Source organism: Rhinolophus ferrumequinum, chromosome 6, assembly GCF_004115265.2.
Source record: "Rhinolophus ferrumequinum isolate MPI-CBG mRhiFer1 chromosome 6, mRhiFer1_v1.p, whole genome shotgun sequence".
In the NCBI taxonomy this organism is placed as follows: Eukaryota; Metazoa; Chordata; class Mammalia; order Chiroptera; family Rhinolophidae; genus Rhinolophus; species Rhinolophus ferrumequinum.
The window spans coordinates 88,273,119-88,293,150 of NC_046289.1; the positions used below are offsets into that span (position 1 = coordinate 88,273,119).

The following is a 20,032-nucleotide window of genomic DNA, read 5'->3' on the forward strand; positions in this document are numbered from 1 at the left end:
CTACTGATCTGTGTTAATCCTCTAAAGAGGACAACTTTAGAATTATTATAATTCATACAGCACCTTTTTAAATGTCAAGGAGATAAACTGAGGACCATTAAAACGTTTAAGAGTTTATTTAAGTACACATTGATTCCACTAGGGCAGTGACAAACCAAAGCTGGTTAGGAGCACTCCACCAGCAGGAGAGAGGGGAGAGATTTTTATAGAAAAGATGTAGAAGCAAAGCATGGAAATTATTTGACTGTGTATAGCTCAAGCAGTTGGCTTACTTGGGAAAGCCTAGTTGGTTACGGTTGGTTGTTCTTCTTTCATTTTTCTCAGATTTGAGTATATTGACAATGGTTTAGGTTTTGGTTTGCTTGTGTAGGCTACTAGGCATTAGAATCACTTTGAGTCAAATGTGTAGGCCATTAGAGTCAAATGGCCTCCTTGTTTAACACTCTGTAATCCCCAGTCTTATTTAAATTAATGGTTCTCTTCATAGCACTTCAAATTGTGACACATTGCTATGATTCCTTAGAACCACAATTTACCTTTTCCTACTCCAATTCCACATGTATTTTTTTTCTATTTTTAAAGATTTTTATTAAAATATAGCTAACATACAGTATTATATTAATTTTAGGTATTGTCAATAGTTATTCAACATTTATATACCTAAAGAAGTGCTCACCATGATAAGTCCAGCAACCATCTGACACTGTACTACTTTATCACAATGTTATTGACTATATTCCCTATGCTGTATATTACATCCCCATGACTTATTTGTTTTATACGTGGAAATTTGAACCTTTCATTCCCTTCACCTTCTCCTCTCTCTTTGTAATTTTCCAATTCCAGTTGACATTCAATATTATTTTATATTAATTTTAGGTGTACAGTATAGTGGTTAGACATTTATATAATTTATGAAGTGATCCCCCTGACTAGTGTAGTATCCAACTGGCACTATACATAGTTATTACCTTATTATTGACTCTATTTCCCTATCTTTTACTTTATTTCCCCATGACTATTTTGCAACTACCAAATTGCACGTCTTAATGCCTTCATCTTTTTCACCTTGCCCTCCAACCCCCCTTTCACCTATCACCCAATAATAAATCTAGTGCCCATCTGACAGCATACACAATTATTACAGTATTATTGATGATATTCCTTATGCTATGCCCTATATCCCCATGACTACTTTGTAACAACCAATTTGTACTTCTTAATCCCTTCCCATTTTTCACCTACCCCTGTCTCCCCTCCCACTTGTCAACCATCAAAATGTTCTCTGCACCTATGAGTTTGTTTTGCTTTGTTTATTTTGTTCTTTAGATTCCACACATAAGAAAAATCACATGGCATCTGTCTTTCTGTGTCTGACATACTTCACTCAGCACAACTGTCAAGATCTATCCATGCCACTGCCGATGGCAATGGCAAGAACCCATTCCCTTACCTGACAGAGCAATAGTCCACTGTATACATGTACCACCTATTCTTTATCCACTCATCCATCAACGAACACCCAGGCTGCCTCCACATCTTGGCCATTACAAACAATGCTGTAATAAACATGTGGATGCACACATCCCCTCAAAGTAGTTTTTGGGTTTCTTCAGATAAATACCCAGAAGTGGGATTATTGGGTCCTTCTTTGTCTCTTGTTATAACATTTGTTTTAAAGTTTATTTTTTTCTGGTATAACGACTGCTACCACAGATTTAGTTTGTTTACATTTTTATGAAATATCTTTTCCCCATCCCTTAATTTCAGGCTGTATGTGTCTTTCAATCTGTAGTGAGTCTTTTATAGGCAGCGTATGTGATCGTCTTGTTTTCTTATCCATTCAGCCACCATATGTTTTTTGATTGGAGTAATTACCATGTTTCCCTGAAAATAAGACCTAGCCTGACAATCAGCTGTAATGTGTCTTTTGGAGCAAAAATTAATATAAGACTCGGTCTTATTTTGCTATAACATAAGACCGGGTCTTATATTACAGTATATTATACTTATTTTTTACAGTATATTTACAGTATATTTATCATAGAGTATATTGCAGTATATTATACAGTAATATATATATTATATTATGCAGTATATTACAATGTATTTATACATATACATATACATATATATATATATATATATATATATATACTCATTATAAGACTGGGTATAATACAATACAATATAGTATAATATAATATAATACAATACAATATGATATCGGGTCTTATACTAATTTTTGCTCCAAAAAAAAAACATCAGAGCTGATGATCTGGTTAGGTTTTATTTTCAGAGAAACATGGTAATCCATTTACATTGAAACTAATTATCTATAGATATGTAGTTTTTGCCATTTTGCCAAAAATATTATTCATATTTTTTATTTTTTATTTTTTTAATTAAAAATTTTTTTTTTCATCTTAAAGAAGTCCCTCTAAGATTCCTTGTAATTCTGGTTTGGTGTTGATGAACTCCTTTAGCTTTTTCTTGTCTGGGGAGCTCTTTAGCTGTTCTTCAATTCTAAATGATAGCTTTGCCGGGTAGATTAATCTTGATTATAGGTCCTAGCTTTTCATCACTTTGAATGTTTTGTGCCAATCCTTTCTGGCCAGCAAAGTTTCTGTTGAGAAATCAATCAGCTGACAGTCTTATGGGAGCTTCCTTGTAGGTAACTAACTGCTTTTCTCTTGCAGCTTTAAAGACGCTCTCTTTGTCTTTAACCTTTTGCATTTTCATTGTGATGTGTCTTGTGGGCCTCTGAGTTCATTCTTTTTGGGACTCTCTGTGCTTCCTGGGCTTGTATCTTTCTTTCTTTCTCTTTCTTCCTTTCTTTCTTTCTTTCTTTCTTTCTTTCTTTCTTTCTTTCTTTCTTTCTTTCTTTCTTTCTTTCAAGTTAAAGTCTATTGGGTGGGGTGACAATTGTTAGTAAAGTTACATAGATTTCAGGTGTACAATTTTATAATGTATTATCTATATCTCACATGGTGCGTTCACCATCCAGAGTCAATTCTCTTTCCATCACCACATATTAGATCACATTTACCCTCTGGGTTAGGGAAGTTTTCCATCATTATTTTTTCAAATAGGTTTTCAATTCTTTTGACTCTCTTTTCTCCTGGTACGCCTATAATGAGAATATTGGTTCTCTTACGGTTGTCCCAGAGGCCCCTTAAACTCCTCATTTTTTTGGATTTTTTTTTCTTTTTGCTGTTCTGATTAGGTGTTTTATGCTACCTATCTTCTAAATTGCTGATTCAATCCTCTGCTTCGTCTAATCTACTGTTGATTCCCTATAATGTATTCTTCATTTCAGTTTTTGTATTCTTTATTTCTGACTGGTTTTCTTTTTACGTTTTCTATCTCCATTTTTATGTTTCTTATCTCTTTGTGAAGTTTTCCCTGAGATCATTGAGCATCTTTATAACGAATACTTTAACTTTGCATTTGGTAGATTGTTTGTCTCCATTTTGTTTAGTTCTTTTTCTGCAGCTTTGTTCTGTTCTTTTATTTGGGCATGTTTCCTTGTTTCTCCATTTTAGCTGCCTGCCTGTGTTTGTTTCTTTGTGTTAGGTGGAGATGCTATGTCCCCTAGTCTTAGTACAATGGCTTTATGTAGTAGGTGCAGTGGGGCTTTGTGGAGCAGTCTTCCTGTCACCTGAGCTGGTACTCTAGGTATGTCCCTTGTGTGGGTTGTATGTGCCCTCCTGTTGTAGTTGAGCCTTGGTTGCTGTTTGAACATTGATAGGAGGGATTGATCCTCAGGCTGACTGGCTGTGAGGACTGGCAGTAACTACAGTGGAGGAGTTGTTGTGTAAGAGCCAGTTCTGCGGAGCACAATGGTGCCTACCCAGTCTACCCTTTGGCTTTGTTGTTTCAGGAGCAGCTGGGTGACGCTCTGGCCAGGTTCTAAAATGGCCACCAGTGTTCCAATTCCAGGGCCTCCTGCAAGGGGCCCCACTGAAGGCCAGGTTCAGCAGTAGCCTCTGCCCTGCCTGGGGCCACCTGGCATGAGCCACAAAGCAATCTGCAGATGGCCACCGAACATGTTGGGCTTGGAGGTGCCTTGAGAGGCCAAGTGGCAAGCCAAGGGCAGCTGCAGTAAGTGACAGCCTTAGGGCAGCTCAGACAGAGGTGCAGGATAGGCCAAAGCCAGATGTTGCTTGTTTGGGTTTTGTGAACCTTGGAGAAACTTTAGGAAAGTCTGCAGCATAAGCTAAAACAAGCCATTTATACAGAAAAACTACTAGAAGTGGCTTGGGTGGTCCCAAAAGTTGGGTGAGGCAGGGCTCGGGAATCAGGGCGAACAAGTGTCTAAGCCAGGTTGGTGGAGACTCAGATATGGCATCTGCCTGTGTCTGCACCCCAGGAGGTGTGAGGGCCCAATAAAGAAACAATGGTTTCTGCCCGCTCCTCTGCCTGGCAGAAAGATGCCTCTCCAGCCCTCACCATGAAGCCTAACAATTCAGTTCTTACCCATATATCCTTTGCACCTTTCAAGTTGCTGTCCCAGTGCTGGAGCTCAGAGCTAGTGAGTCCGTCAGCAAGTAAGTCCATGCTCAGGCCCTTGAAGAGGAGCACGTGGTAATGCAGCCACCGTATGTCTCACTCATCCACAATCTCCACTAGTTTCTCTCTGCCAAATGTTGGGATTTCCTTCCCCAGCACTGAGACTCTGGGTTGGGGTAGAACCCCTCATTTTTCCAGGGGGAACCTCCACATCCGAGTTATTCCTCCAGATTTTTAATGGTCACACATTGTTGTCAGAGCAACCCATTCTGTGTCTCTGTCCCTTGTACTAGTCTCCAGGCAGCTTCTTCTGTATGTCCTTAGTTGTAGGGCTTCAGTTTAGCTAGACTTCAGGCAATTTCAATGATGGTTGTTCTATAGTTTAGTTGTGATTTTGATATGGTCATGATAGCACAATGTTTACCTAGTCTGCCATCTTGACCAGATCCCAAATGTATATTTTAAACCAATTTCTTTTCGCCAAATGTGACGTAGGTGATTTCTCTCCTCTTCACAAGGAGCCTTACCAATAGGATTGGAGAGTGGGAGAAGGAGGCAGTGTGATCTAGTCAGTTCTAATCATGCTTCTACTTCTCTCCAGGAAGCATGGAAAAATTAGCTTAGGGTCTCTGCTCAAAACTTAAAATTCGAGGTTGAAATAGCAGTCTATAAATTTCCTTCTAACTTTAAATTTCTCCTCTTAGAAAATCAAAACAATTCTAAATATTAATAAACATAATAATTTGGAAAGTAATCATTCGTAATTAGCATACACACTTATGTCAATACTTAAAGGCAAATGTTACTGCTTGTATGCACATAAATGAAAATATATTAATGGTTTTCCCCTTCTAAGTATAAATATTACAAAATATTTTGGTTATAGTAACAAGCACATAAAAGTATAGGTGCTGTATATTGAATGAATGTAAATATCCCTCTGATTTTAATTTTGAGTTAATCAGAGATACAGCACAACAAAATGTCAGATTAGATAGAAAAAGTATTTATTCATTTGGAGGTAACCTCTAATAGACTGTGTTTCAAGAATGTTTCATTATCAGTTCCTGCTGTTAAAACCTGAAATAGAAACACTACCAGAAACAGAAAATGGAACAAAGTGTCAATTGCTTTTTTCATTACGACTGCTAAATATAAATGACTTCTTATTTTCATGGACAGCATTTTGTTAAAGGCAGGTATTCTGTTTCACCCATTACACAGTTACTAGCTTAGAAAAAAATAAAACAAAATACACTTGAAAAATAAATGTAATACCTCTACTGAACAGTCTATTCTATGTAAGTTTTATGTATATGGCTCTTTTCTAACATTAAAATAACAAAGGAGAAATTGGGCTTTTTGAAATCACAAAATAAATGGTTTAAACAAAAAGGCTGACACATCATCTTATGCATATACACGTTATCTTACTGCAACACTTAGGAGACACAGAAATAAATATTAAATTTGCGAAGTCAAAAGGCAAAAATTAAAAAAGTCTTTGCATTCATTACATTTTTGAAAATGTAGTTATCACCTTCTGTAAATGTGATCTACACAGGTTTAGAAGCATTGAATTTGCTGACTCAATTATAGCTGAAACTACACACACAGTGTGGATGATACTCAGTCACTTTCTCTTCCAATTTTAACAACTTTGTTCAATCCAGGGTTTGCTCTCTTGGGCTGCTCATTACTGTTGCCTTTCGGTTTCAGCATTTGTTTCTTAGGGCACACCATGGCACAGATACATTGCACAAAAGCAAAAAACTAGCAAATGAACCCCAGAGGGAGAGATTTTGTAAATAAAAGTCAAAGCAAAACACAAGAGAGTAACATGTGTTTATACATTTTATAAAATATATAAAAAAATGTATTAAAGTAAAGTAAAATTAGCTTTCAAAGAATAGTTGCTACTTGAACTGGACATTTGCTACATTATTGCAAAATTATCTTAAGTATTTTTACAAAGATGAATGTTTTCACATTTACAGAAAGTGGTCTAGGTACCGCCGCTCTACATATATTGTTTCTCTTCTTTAACCTTTTAAATTTCATTGTAAATTGCAATTGGGGCACTTTTTTTGCAATATTTCCCAAAAGCCTCTTTTACAACTATTCAAAGAAGTACTCTTCTAATTCTCCAATTCCAAGCAGAACCATCCCTGTGTTGCTTGGTATTAGAAAACAGGCATACATTTCACCTATAAAATGATATTCTCTTGCTAAGGATAAATCAGAAGTGATTACATAACAAAAGCAGGAAAGACAAGCTAGTTGCATATTGCAAAGACAGAACACAATAGGCAGAAATGAGTTTAGGAGGTCCAGGAATCCATCTCATAGCTCACTGCCAATTTTTTAAATGAATAATAAGTGTAGTAGTACTGAATCCAATCAAGCTTTCCAAGATGAGGTTACTAGGAAAAGAAATTACCTTATTCTAGCTCACTGCCTCAAACAAGAGTCTGTCTTTCAAAATTAATAAAAAAATTATTTTTTGTGTTATGAGCATTTTCACATTTAAAACAAAGTTTAGATTTAAAATTACATTTCAAATTTTTCACCATTCACCAAATTGAAAAATAAGACCTTTAACGTGTTATAAAGGTCCATTATAGTATGTCCTTAGGGATATGTGGATGTTTCTACATAAATCTACTTGTCTTTCTTATAAATTTTCCATTTATCCCCATCTTATTAAAAGTGTATAAAATGAATGTCTAGTGGAAAAGTAAGAAAATACTTCTAGAAATAGAGAATTAATGTTTGAAGTAAAAAAAGAAAGCATTCTTAGACAACATACAGATAATTGTTTTTGTACTTTTAAATAATTATTAGCTTTACAATTTGCCCACATTCTTTGCATCTCTCTCCTTTTTTTTTAAACCTTTCAAGATCTATTGCCCCATTTAGTATGAATGTAAACTAGAGAACATTAACATCTCTTAGTAAAGGTAGTCAAGGGCCTAATGTGTATGAAAATGAGGGAGTGAATGAATACATAAATTCGATGTGAATGTTTTTACACTTTTGGTTACATTCATCAGTACATTGGAAACGATGATAGTCTTGTAAAATTTTCAACTGGAAAATATAGCAAATATACAAATTTATAAAATTATAAAAGCTAACTATAATCAATGCTGACCACATTTGAAAACCATATAGAAAAATTGCAATCGCATGTAATTTTTCACAAGATTCACCACCTAACATTTTGTTAGTTCCTAAATTCTGTTGCTAATAAAGGCAGGTATATAATATTTCAACACTTTATGGAATGTGATGTGTTTCACCTTGTACTTCAATAAAGGACTGTGTCAAGACAGCCTGAGAATGTGAGAAAAACAATCTAGAAACAAAGAGCAATAGAGAAACTATTACTGAAATCAGTGTGTGTATGTGTGCGGGGGGCGGTTCTGGAGGTCTAATCAAAGAAGACTCTGGGCTTAATAGCAAAGTGTAGTTGGTGCAATAAAAGCAAGATCATATTGTGATGACCTACTTGTTGGTCTATAATCTCCACTAGATGGGAAGGAAGCTCTACAGAGACCAAGAGAATTATGGTTACTCTTTTCTCCTCAGTGCCTAGTGCAGAACACTGACTAAAACAAGGCATTCAATGAATTCCATGGCATGCACAAAACTACAAAGAGAAAAAGAAAGACCACTGTATGGAGAAAGAAGTTTGGTGGTCAAGAATCACAGAAAGGACCTGCTTTCATTATAGCAATCACAGCCACTAGAGCTGAGAAATAAATGCAAAGGAACTTTAACACCAAGCTGGCAGAGAATTCAGTCACTCAGTCAGGACAACCATGGGTGTAAAACATGAGTAGAGGAGTGAGAAGTAACCCAGTATTCTAAAGAGACCTTAAGAAGAGAACTGGTGAAGAGATTAGGAGGAAATTACCTAATCATGCCTTAGGAATTTATGTTAAGAAATCATTGTTCTAGGGGAAATTTTTTGCTTTCATGTAGGTAAAAGTTATCCAACAGTATTTGTTTTAATGAAAATGCATCTTCCATAAAATAAATAGAAATTAATTCTTAGTTATAAATAAATCTGTGGTGGCTTTGAGAAAGGCAAACTCTGTGGTTTCAACCACGTGAGTGTGTCACATTACTGCCGACTTGTGGCCACCTGACTGAAATTCAGGGGCAGATTTTGGAGAAAAATAGACATTAGAGAACAGAATCTATAAAACTAAAGCTTAAAAGCAAACACTTTTTTTATACAGTTTATCATCAGGTTTTTTTTAGACCTGAGAGGTATGTATTTTGAAGAAGTTACATCCATAGACATTCAACAGCTTATCACTTACATCTAATATGAGTGGGTATGCCTACAAGTACTCATAAATCAGGTCACAAGAACAGTAATGCAGACTTTGGTTTTTAAGATAATTGTGACGACTAGCTCCATTTTAGAGTACAGTTTCAAGATCAAGTGGAAATGCTCCTGAAATACTATATGGCTACATAAACATACAACTTTCAAAACGTTTCTTCCAAGGTTAAAATATTGGTTTGAGTAACTGTTTAATGGCACTATCAAAAACACAAAAAAATAAAATATAAAAAGTAGTACCGTAGTTAATATTCAATCCTGTATGTAAATTTAAGAAAAACGGGGGTGCTTTCCTTCCTATATATATATACACTTTGCCAGAAATTCTGCTTTTTAGAAGTTAAGATGGCTTTATATTCCTGAAGTGGGTAAACTGCTAGTCACTGACACTTTAGTTTGAATTAGTGTGATACGATTGTTTTCTTATTTTGAATTTAATTAGATCTATCTAATATGACTAAATGGAGATTTTGACGAGAAGAGGAAAATAAACCACAATATTGTACTATCCTCCTCTGGATTAAATATTCCTCTACAGGATGCTGCACTTTGGGACTTTTGGGTAACTAAATGGTAATGCCAGACAAATACGAGTTAACATTATGTGAGCAAATAAGCAAGGGAAAAAAATAAAGATGGATTGATATTAAAGATAAACTTCACTTCTTGCTTTCAATATTGCCTAAGAATTGCCTTGTCTGCCCAGCAATGTTTATCTCTGAAACAACCTCGTGTCTTTGTGTTCTCTCAAAATGTTCTTTCTAGGACATTATTTTTCAAAATCATTACATTTATGTTTAAAAACTTAAGGTTCAAAAAGCACTTAGTAAAAGAAACGAAAACTTCCATGCAGTAATTTATTGGGTTCTTAGTGCTGGTTCCAGCTTTCATAAGGTAGACCTATTATCATGATCCATGAAGGTTAAAAAATATCACAAAGATACAGGAAGAAAGGAAAGTAAGTGAATGGTTTAAATAAGATCAAGTAAAAACATCATAAAATAATAAACATTTTATTTTTATTTAAAAATAAAATAAAGGGAAAAATATCTTCTGTATCTCAGAAGAATGCTGAATAGTAAATAAATTTGATTTGGGGGGAGATCCAGAATAGGTAAATGAGAAATCTATTTATTTATGGCAGAAATATGCTGGGTCTTCAAGTCTGTTGAAAGCATACTTGAATCATGTTTTCGGTAAGACCTAATTGCCAAACAATTTGCACCTTAGGACCTTGTAGTCAGGTACAACATATGAAACATGTTTCTAAGATAAACAGATCTCTTTTTATATTTCAAAATAAAGGGCACAGCTATGACAGTGATTTAAAAAAATCTTAATGTGTGGAGTTCATTTATTCTATTTTAACTATGCCTTTTGATTCCCCCAATATTATTCCTTTATTTCAGAAACTTGTATGTCTCTGTTGTTTCTTCATATCGTTTTCCAGTCTTGAATTAATGGAGAACTTTACATTAGTGAAAAGGAATCTAAAGCTCTTTATAATAGTGATTCATCAACCAGGAAATTTGGAGATAGTTCCAATGTAAATAAGCTTCTCTAAGTACATACCAAAGAAAAAATTAACTAACTCGACAATTTCTCACACTCTTCAATCCACAGAAATAAGTAAAATTCATGGAGTAAGCAAGCAAATTGTTAATGACAATTTTAAAATACAGTAGATTGTTCTTTCCTCATTGCCTTAGAAGAAACTCAAATGCTAAATAATAATGTAACCAGAAACTCTGGTTACCTTTAGGTATTCATCATTTTAACTGCAAAACAGTCAAGTTTCCATTTATTGTCTGATATCAGCAAAACATTCAACTTTTAAAAAATTCTGGATTATTCTGGAAAAACAGTCCAACATTTATGACCATAAACAATTTGGGAGAGAGGGAAGTTTGACATAATTTTAAAGGTGATTTGGCATAAACATTGAATTGGGGGATAAATTAGGAAAGTCAAGACAGATACATTGAGAAAAGAAAACGAAATTATTTATTGAAATAAAGTTTAGTTCTCTTTAGGTACGAATGTGAAAAGGGACCTTATTCTACAAGAAATTTGTTTGGACTCTTAAAAGTATACCAACTTCAAGGTTGGTTAATGGTGATAATAATTATATACACCCACTAGAAATTGTCATTTCCTTTGCTTTCGAGGCTTTTTTCCCCCTTTGGAGGAAATAAAAATAAAAATTACCCTTTGTTAACTTTGAGATCATTTAGGAAAGAATATCTCTATCTTAGCCTTTCCTTGAATGCCTTGCCACTTTCTACTGAAAAGCATGTAAAACAAAGATCTCTTCTTTCTCTCTATTGGCAAACTCTGATCAGCTTATAGAGGAACAAAAGGAACAAATGCACACTGTATCTGGGAGTGAGAGGTACATACGTGGCCTTACTAGAGTGCTTTCTAGTGATGATGTGAAATGGGAAAGTAGAGGGAAGCACACTCAAATATAATGCATAATGTATAGAAAGGCTAAACAAGGAAGAGAGGATGATTTTATGAGCTTGGTAGAGTTTCTTAACATAAAAGCACACTGAAAAGTTACACATTATTTCTCCCAACACATTAAGGAGACGAGGATTTCATCTTTCCGAAGCAAACAACACACACAGAGAGAGAGAGAGAGAGAGAGAGAGAGAGAGAAGAGAGAAGAGAGAGAGAGAGAGAGAGAGAGAGAGAGAGAGAGAGAGAGAGAGAGAGAGAGAGAGAGAGAGAGAGAGTAACTTTGCCCTGTCCCCAACTCTGGACTTATTATAACTGGTTCAGTGTGGTCCCTCCTCACCTCGGTCCGGGCTCTAGAAATTCAAACAACAAACAAAACAAAGAAAACCGGAAAAAGAAAACATAAACCAAAAACGAAAAAGTTATTACTCCAGAATGCGAGATCTCTGGATTTCTCATTCAACTCTCTCTATACACATCGGTCCCCAGAGGGAACTTCAAACCTTTATCTTCTGGACTTGAGCGGTTTCTATCAGCTCATCCGGGGAAAGGGAGCAAGTGGGACATTCCTGGAGGAAAAAGAAGTCACCCCCGCGTCCTAAAGTATTTGGAAGTGCTCTCTAGCATCTGCTTCTAGTCCATGCCTGTGCAACTCTGTCGTCCTCCAGTGAAGTCCTGGAAGCCGCTAAGTTTAAAGTGAAACGAAGATGGAAGCAGTGTCTCTCCTGGATCCTCGGCGAGGCCCTGGACTCAGTTCGCTGCAGGTTCTTACTGTGGACTTAATGGAAACCCCGTTTTTACACTTCGGGAGACATAAAGCCACAGGGGCAGCGCCGACGGTTTTAGTAGAGACTCTCCTGGACTGCAGAGGTGTCCGCTGATGTATTTGTCCGCGGTGTCCCTTTGCTTTATTTTTGTGAGGTATCGTCGCACAGTCCCCCTACTGCACGAGTTTGACCCTCCAGCTCTCGAACTCGACCAGCCGGCGCCGCAGGGCTCCCCCCAGAGCCCCGGACCCGAGCAGTCCGCCGACTTGGAGCGAAGAGGCGCGGCGGGAATTGAAGCCCCAGAGCCGCGCTCCTTCGGAACAAAGCGGCCGGAAGGGTTGCGGAGATTCCTAAACCCGGGATTGGACACGGAGCCCGGCGAGCATAGAGGGGGACCAGAGGAGAGGAAGGAGGTCAGGAGAGCAGTTTCCACTTCAAGCACTCCACCCCTCGGGTTCCTTCCCGAAAGAGGCGGCCGTGTGGGTCCTGGTTAGGTGGGTGCACGTGTATGCACTTGGATGAGCCCGTGTGTGTGCTCGAGTATGAGCATGTGTGTGTACTCCCAGGGCAACGCTAACCCCTGGGAGAGCTCTATTGGTAGCAAATGCGAGAACGCCCTGTCCAAGGAGACCACTAGCATTTGACTTTGCAAAATCAGCCAGGAAGAAGGCCTTATTAGCCAGCTTTCCCCGGCAACCTCCAACTCTTCCATTCTCTTCGATTCAGATTGGTGTCAGGGCCAACCGGATGGGAGCTGAGAGGGGAGATGCTCACTGGGGCCGAAGACCACGTGCTGGTGAAAGGGTTTCCTGGCTCCTGCAGAAAGGAACGGCGTGATTCACTTGGGGGTTCCCGGGAGGAAGTCCTTTCCGGGCTGGAGGGAGTGGGGGTGGGGTCAAGGAGAGAAGCTCTGAGAGTTGTTACAGAGACTCGAGAGAATCCAACGGCGGGGCCCTGTGTAGCCGTCTACCCATCCCACTTCTCTTTCCGGATTCAGACCTGTTCTCTGTCCCAGTGACCTTAGTGGCCAGGCCTCGCTAATGACGACTACTGGGCTTGTTTTCTGCCCTTGATATACTAAGATGTGGCCAACTGCAGCATTCGTGATATCTGATGCTGAGCTCAATTGATTTTTCACATGTAAATGTGTTTTTAGCTTCCACTTCCATCTGATTTGTAAGCAAACCTACCACCTACTACTAAGGAAACACTGGAAGCCAGTCTCAAGATCCCAAGTTAGCAGCCCTCGGTCTCAAAATTTTTCCGGCGGGTTATATAGATAATGACTTCTCCCACCGCCGTTAGCAGTCGCAGGCTGACCCGGTGGCACTCCTTTATCCTGTAACCGTGGGGTAGTGGGCGGTTAGCAAATCCACCCTTCATAAGAGGCTGGGGACCCCCCTGCAAGTTCGCCTCCGTCTTCTGGGTTTTCCGCCTTCTCCCCTCCCCCTGCCTGCAACGCCCCCGCGCCTCCCAGCTTAGGGATTTGCCGGCGTCGCGCGGGCCCTCTGCAAGAGCCTGGGGTAAATCTGTCCGAACACACCCGGCTCGGAGGAGCTAAACTGGAGAGCTGCGCGGGGCCCTGGCGGGGTCCCGCCTGACTCTCCGAGCCTGGGCGGCGCATCAGCTCCCGTCACTGCGGTGAGGGCCGGGCCGACGGCCGCGCGCCCGCCGCCGCCGCCGCCGCCTCCATCTCCATGCTGCAGCGCGGGGCGCAGGTCCTCCGGGCTGGGCGGCTGCTGTTGCCGGAACACGCCGCCGCGGGGAGCGGGGGATCCTGGCCCACCTCGGCCGCGGCCGCAGTCCAAGATCTAGGCTACCAGCCCTGAGCCTGAGCCGCGAACTTGCCCGGCGCCGCGGGCAGCAGGCGGGGCGCTGTGTGCAGCGGCGCGCAGGGAGGCGGTGAGCTTGTGCAGAGCGGTCCGAATTGAGGGCTCAGTGTGTGTGTGTGTGTGTGTGCGCGCGTGTGTGCGTGTTTGCGCGTGTTTTCCCTTCTTGAAGATGTGAAGGGCTTCGCAGCTGGCTGCTCCCTTCGGATTCTTGACTTTGTGGAGCTCTGGGCTGTGAGCACAACCCACACACACAATCCATTTTGCACGGTCGGTTTCTATCAGGAGAAAAAAGCGCAACGGGACGGGGGTGGGGCAGACAAACGAAACCTTCTGGAAACACACACACACACACACACACACACACACTCACTCACTCACAAGAGAGAGGAATAATGAAAGACCTGGGAAGATTTTCATAACCTTTCTGTTGGCCCTTCCGTTTTCTGGAAGGATTCTGGATCTTTTCTACCTTTTGAAGTCATCTTGGCGTTTCTTTTTTGTAAGCCGCTCTACAACTAGCTGTGTGTGTGTGTGTGTGTGTGTATGTGTGTGTGCGTGCGTGCGCGTGTGTGTACGCGCGCGCCTATCTGATATATTTGACTGTCTTTTATCCAACTGCCCAAAAGCAAATGTGTTAACTCGGCGGTGCCCCTCGGTGCCCGGCTTCTGGAAAAGGGCGGAGGACGCTCAGACCCATTTTCCCCGCTGGATTCGGAGCGGCTGCCTGGCTGTGGACACATGTGTGTGAACTGCTTTACCCAGAGGCTTGGAAAGCGCCAGTATTAACCTGCTTTTAGGTACATCACAAGGTCACCAGAGGGTCCTGCAGCCGTCTTCTTCCTGTGCATCCAGACCTTCCTGTCTTGTCCAGAAGGATATTTATGTTTCGGTTCACATCATTTAAAGCCAAAAGTTCAGCCCTTCGAGCTGGTTCTGGTTTCTGCACAAGCAAGGTAACAAGGATTGCTTTTAAAACTGCTTAACAAAATCCCCGACTCCTCCTCGGCCCTTTCCCTGCTCTCTATTCTCCGCCAACATGTCACCAGCTCTTGAATTATGTGGATTTGGGTTGGAGGAGAACTTGAAGGAAACGTGATCAGCGGTCTATGCCAGACCACTCTCTTTGCTGCCTGTGGTCCGGTGGCCATCGAAACCAATTGTGAGAAGGACCGGTACCCTCCTTTTTTCTCTCTCCCTGTGCTGTGCTGGGTGTGCGTGTGCGTGTGCAAGGGTGAATACGAGTGCGCGCGCGCCTGGGTGCGAGAGTGTGAGTGTGTTTTTGAGTGTGTCTGTGTGTGCGTGCGCGGTTGCCCTGCCTCTGCCCGCTCCCCGGGCGCAGAAACGCGGGTTTCATGGGGAGATCGCGGTGGATTCCCCACCCATCGCGACCTGCGGGCAGCGGCAGCAGTGGCAGGAGACGACTCTCGGACTCCCTAGGATGCAGGTGCTGAGCTATGGCAAAGGGCAGCCAAGTGAGGAACGAGACCCACGTACGACTGTGAAAGCCACCTGGAGCCACCTTGCCGGGATTGTACCTGCCGGCAGAAAGTCCTCCTACGATCGTCTTTTCCTCTAGAGGCACCAGGTAACAAGCAAACGACTACCCGCCTCACCCAGTTTCCGTTTGATCTTGTTTCTAGTGTTTTATCTGCATTGCAGGCTACTTTACTTATTAATGTTTTGCAAATCATTAGGAAGAGCTGGGTATCCAAGGGCGTTCCGTGATGTTGTAATATAATTTCTAGGAGGTGGAATATAAATCTATACTTGAGCACTTAATCTAGCAGTGAAAGCTAAGGGAATATGGATAGGCTCCACCCTAACTGATTATTTTGGAAAGCTGGGCGTGTTGAACCTGTCCGAAGATACCAGAGATTAAAATCCCGTATTTCCTTCAGACTATGGTTGCCACGGACCGTTTGGTATCCAGCCCTCCCCAGACTGTGGACTGCTAGAGGGTGTTTGGTTTCCACCCATTATTTCAGGCAAGGATCGTTTTTGACCCTTCTCTACCTCTGGTGCCAGGTTGTTTTCCCTTCCTTCTTGTGGACAAGCTTTCCAGTTCCTTTAGTAGTTGTAAATTACACATCTGGAGACTTTAATCCCAAATGGAGTTTTCTTGTTACTTGTTTTGTATGGAAGGGAATTCATTGTCTCGGGTGTATGTTGAGATAGGGTATTTAACTATGAGGGTTTGCTTTTATGTAGAAAAATAGATCTATGGAATAAATCATTTTTATATCTAGAGGAGCTAGGCTAAAACCATAACAACCACCCCACTACTATCCCCAGATGTATTGTCTCATTTGTGGAGAGGGGCTTGTGTGTAGTGATTTTCTTTTTTGGGGGGGTTTGTGTTTGTTTGTATAATATATATTGTGAAAATTCTTGCCAGTGGATTTGTGACTTCCTAATTAACATATTGGGTCTGATATGTTAAAATGGAGATTCCCATGGCAGGTTGAAGCAGAACAAATTTCATGAACTTCCAAAGCCCCTTACCCTTGCACCTGATTTTTCATTTCCTTTTCCCAACACCTCTATGTCCCCTACAGAAAATTTCACTCTCTTCTTGAGGGCATTAAGATTAACAAGATAAAGCACTTCCAAAGTAGTGTCATCAATGTTTTATTCCATAGTGAAGGCGGTCTGAATAATTCAGCTAAGGAGTGCTGGTTTGTCTCCCGCCTTCCAGAGCTGCCGGCTGGCTTCCCCCAACAGAAGATTTCACTTGGCCCAGCACAAGGTGCCCTGCTCCAGAAGACACTGACTGGGCCTGCTCCCAGGGTCTCTCTTTGCTGAAGTGGCTTAGAAAGTGTAGGGGCGCTGTCCGCTGTTCTTCTTGTTGCTGCGTTTCTATAGATATCCATATGATGGCATGTGCAGACTGTGATCTGGCCACTAGCTTGCTTCTCTCGCTTGATGTACCCGGCTCCTCTGGAGTCTGGGCTCGGCTGCTGCTGCAGCCCTCACAGGCTGGTGGTGCTACAAGGCCATGTTTGCAGGGGGTTGGGGGTTGGGCTTCTCCACTGCAGCTGCCAGGCCCGCGGTTCACACTTTCTTGGGGCGGGGCAGGAGAGCTCCGTGGGCCCCCTGGCAGACAGCAGGCGCATCATGGCTGAGGTGGCCGCCTGGATAGGAGAGGAAGGAGGTGAAGAGAGATGCAGTGAGGGCAGTGGTGTCCTGTGCCTGCAACCCTTATAAATGAATATTCAAGAACATAGAATGAAAGCGTACTGCAAAAATGCCTTGATATTCAAATAGTGTATGATTTCTCAGGATTCAAAACCTGAAACTAAGTGTTTTTCCTGGGTTTCCTTTTTTCCCTGTCTTTATTCTCTCCCCTTTTCCTCTCCCAGATTTAATCAGCTCATCATTTAGACTTGTGTTTTACCCCCACTTGGAATACCAATGGAAAGGCAACTGTACCCCCCAATCTCACCATCTCCCCACCCAACGCCCCTACTCCCTCAGCAGCCCCCCCCCATGCCCAATAAACATGAAGGGGATGGGGGCCACTGTAAAGATAGCTTTGCTCTGTAACTTCAAGTTCTAGGGAGAACCAAGAAAGGATGTAGAGAGAATACCTGGGCTTTATCAGAAAACCATGTCTCCACTTTACCTTCTGAGGACTCAGAAAGAAAAGGGTACTGCCTGCATAAAAACTCAAAATAACTGGGAATTTGGGAAGAATTAGGTGAGGACTTTCCTTTTCCTTTCCTTTCCTTTCTTTCCTTTCTTTTCCTTTCCTTTCCTTTCCTTTTCCGTTTCCTTTCCTTTCCTTTCCTTTCCTTCATTTTCTGTTTTAGTAAATTTATTTGTATTTCCCCTATCACTCAGAAAATCCTAGACAGAAAACTGATTTGAATGTGTACTAAAAATCTGACAAGGACACCTCTTTGTCCCCCAGATTTCTTCAGAATATTATTTGCAACAGAAACTATATCAGACTCATACTATTTCTTAGCAAATAATGCATACCTATTTAGAGAGTGCCCAGGAAAGAAGGAATGATGATGGAGAATGTAAGTACTTGTGACAATAATGTTTTCCCTTTCTCCTTCCTGGTTGCACGTCCTTTTGGTCTTTTCTCACTAAGGATTCAGTGTTTTGCAGGTTAAGTTTTGTCTTTATACCCTCATCCTCAGGAGGTTAGGTGAAATGTCATAAACAAATGGACTTGCTAGCATAGATTTTCATGTAAAGAATTTCCTTAAAAAAAAAGTGGGGATTTCTGCCTCCCTTCCCTTCTCCCTTGTCTGGGGAGACAGATATGCAAACCAATTTGGAGATCTGAGTCCACTCTCCTTATTAAGCATTGTGCTTAGACAGAGCTGGCCTGGCTCACTAATGGGTTAAGACTGTCAGGTATTTATAGGAAATTGCCCAGCATAATCTTCCTTCCCTGTAAGCCCTCTGATGGTCACTATTAAGAGGGGCAGAATAATAAGAAAGTCAGGACACCCATGGGAACAGATGTGAGCATATAGGCAGGTGGAAAGTTGTCACTTGACTCCTGTCCCTCAGACCATTTCTTTTGTCATTTTCCCCCCTTTCTTTTTTCAAGAGGCGAATGACCTTGAGCAACTCCCATCTTCTGTGCTTCACACACCTCTTTTCTTCTCTCAAATGTGTGATGTATGTATAAACAGACACACACACACACACACACACACACACACACACACTCCCCTCGTTTTGGAATATGATATTCTTGTACTTGTGTGTTTTGGGAGGGGTTCATCAAGATATATCTCTGACATACCAGCCAGAGGTGATTTTCTTTCCCTTTTTTAAGAGGGGATAGCAACAGCTGTGGTCACTTGAGGGAAAAATTGCCCCCCCCCTTCCATTTTTTTTGTCTCTGTCATGACATGGTGTCTTGGTGTTAAAGCAGTGTCCACTTAAGGTATTGTTGTTAAATGACCATCATATGTTGTATCTGCCTTTTATCTTTTCAGTAATGACTTATCAGTTCCCTTTGTCCATTTAAACCAGTGTTCTATTTCCTCTGGCTGCTTGAATCACTATTGGCTGGATAGCAAAACTGGATAGTTTTGCTGAGTTTTCTAGCTGGTGAAATTAGGATCTGGCTTTCTGCTGATACTATTGCTGTGTTGTTAGTGGTTGGGATGAGATGCTTGCAGTTATCTAACAATGTCCCTGCCTCTACAAAAAACTACTACATGATAGTTCTACATAATAACTACTCAGTTATTTTATGAAACATTTACAATACATAATATTGCTAATACGTATTTTTGCCCATTTTGAGGTTGCAGGAAGAAAGCCACTTGACACTTTGTAAAGGCTTAACTGGGTAATCTATTAACTAATTGCAGTGATTTTTATTTTCTCTTAACTCAGAAATGTAATATACTGGCATTATCTTCAGAGTTTTGTGTGTAATATAATATATTCTGTTTCATTTAAATATAAAGATATAACTTTAGGCCTTTAAATAGATGTGATTGTGACCCTGTAGGATATGTGACTAATAGAGAATTTTGCTAAATCATTCCACTGACACATGTACATAGTTTTGCCTTGTTCAGTAAATCTTGAGAGTGAGACTACTCATTATATTTCTACAGCCCACATTTTTATTCCCGTGGCAGCTTTCAATCATTGAGGATGATTTAAAACCTAAGGCAGTGTAATTTGTCCATTACATGGTATGTGCATGGTGAAATTAAGAAGCATTATGTTTATAAGTATTGAAGCTATTCTGGTTAGAGGTGAACCATTTTTATTATGCTCTATCAATATAAGTTTTGTGTTATTATGAAAACCCCAGTTTCATATAAATATAGTAAGAGATAGAAACGTGAGACTTTAACTCAGAGATCGTTAATGCTATTTTTAAGTATTTACATCATAGTATTCTGATAGATACTGTTCTGACAGAATGCTATTTACTGAACTATGACATAATTTAATACTAATTATGAATATGGTTAACAAGTGATAGAATATTACAATGGAATTACATGGTTACATAAATGCACTATCATTTCACTGATGCAAAGTACACCACATGAAAATGCTTTATTATTTAAACTGCAAACTACAGTTGTAAGATCTCTTGGAAATTGGCTTTGATA

General features: G+C 40.4%; 1 protein-coding gene across 3 annotated transcripts in view; it reads left to right on the plus strand.

The window, feature by feature from the left end:
- The first annotated feature begins 13,807 nt into the window (after window positions 1-13,807).
- The window catches only part of LRFN5 (leucine rich repeat and fibronectin type III domain containing 5), a 261,831-nt gene continuing 255,606 nt past the window's right edge, over window positions 13,808-20,032 (plus strand). For 2 of the 3 annotated variants that reach the window (XR_004423120.1, XM_033106910.1), the window contains exon 1: window positions 13,808-15,513. The gene's annotated coding sequence lies outside the window, so the exon portion shown is untranslated. The remainder of the gene's footprint in view (window positions 15,514-20,032) is intronic. The other variant, XM_033106911.1, reaches the window with a different exon arrangement.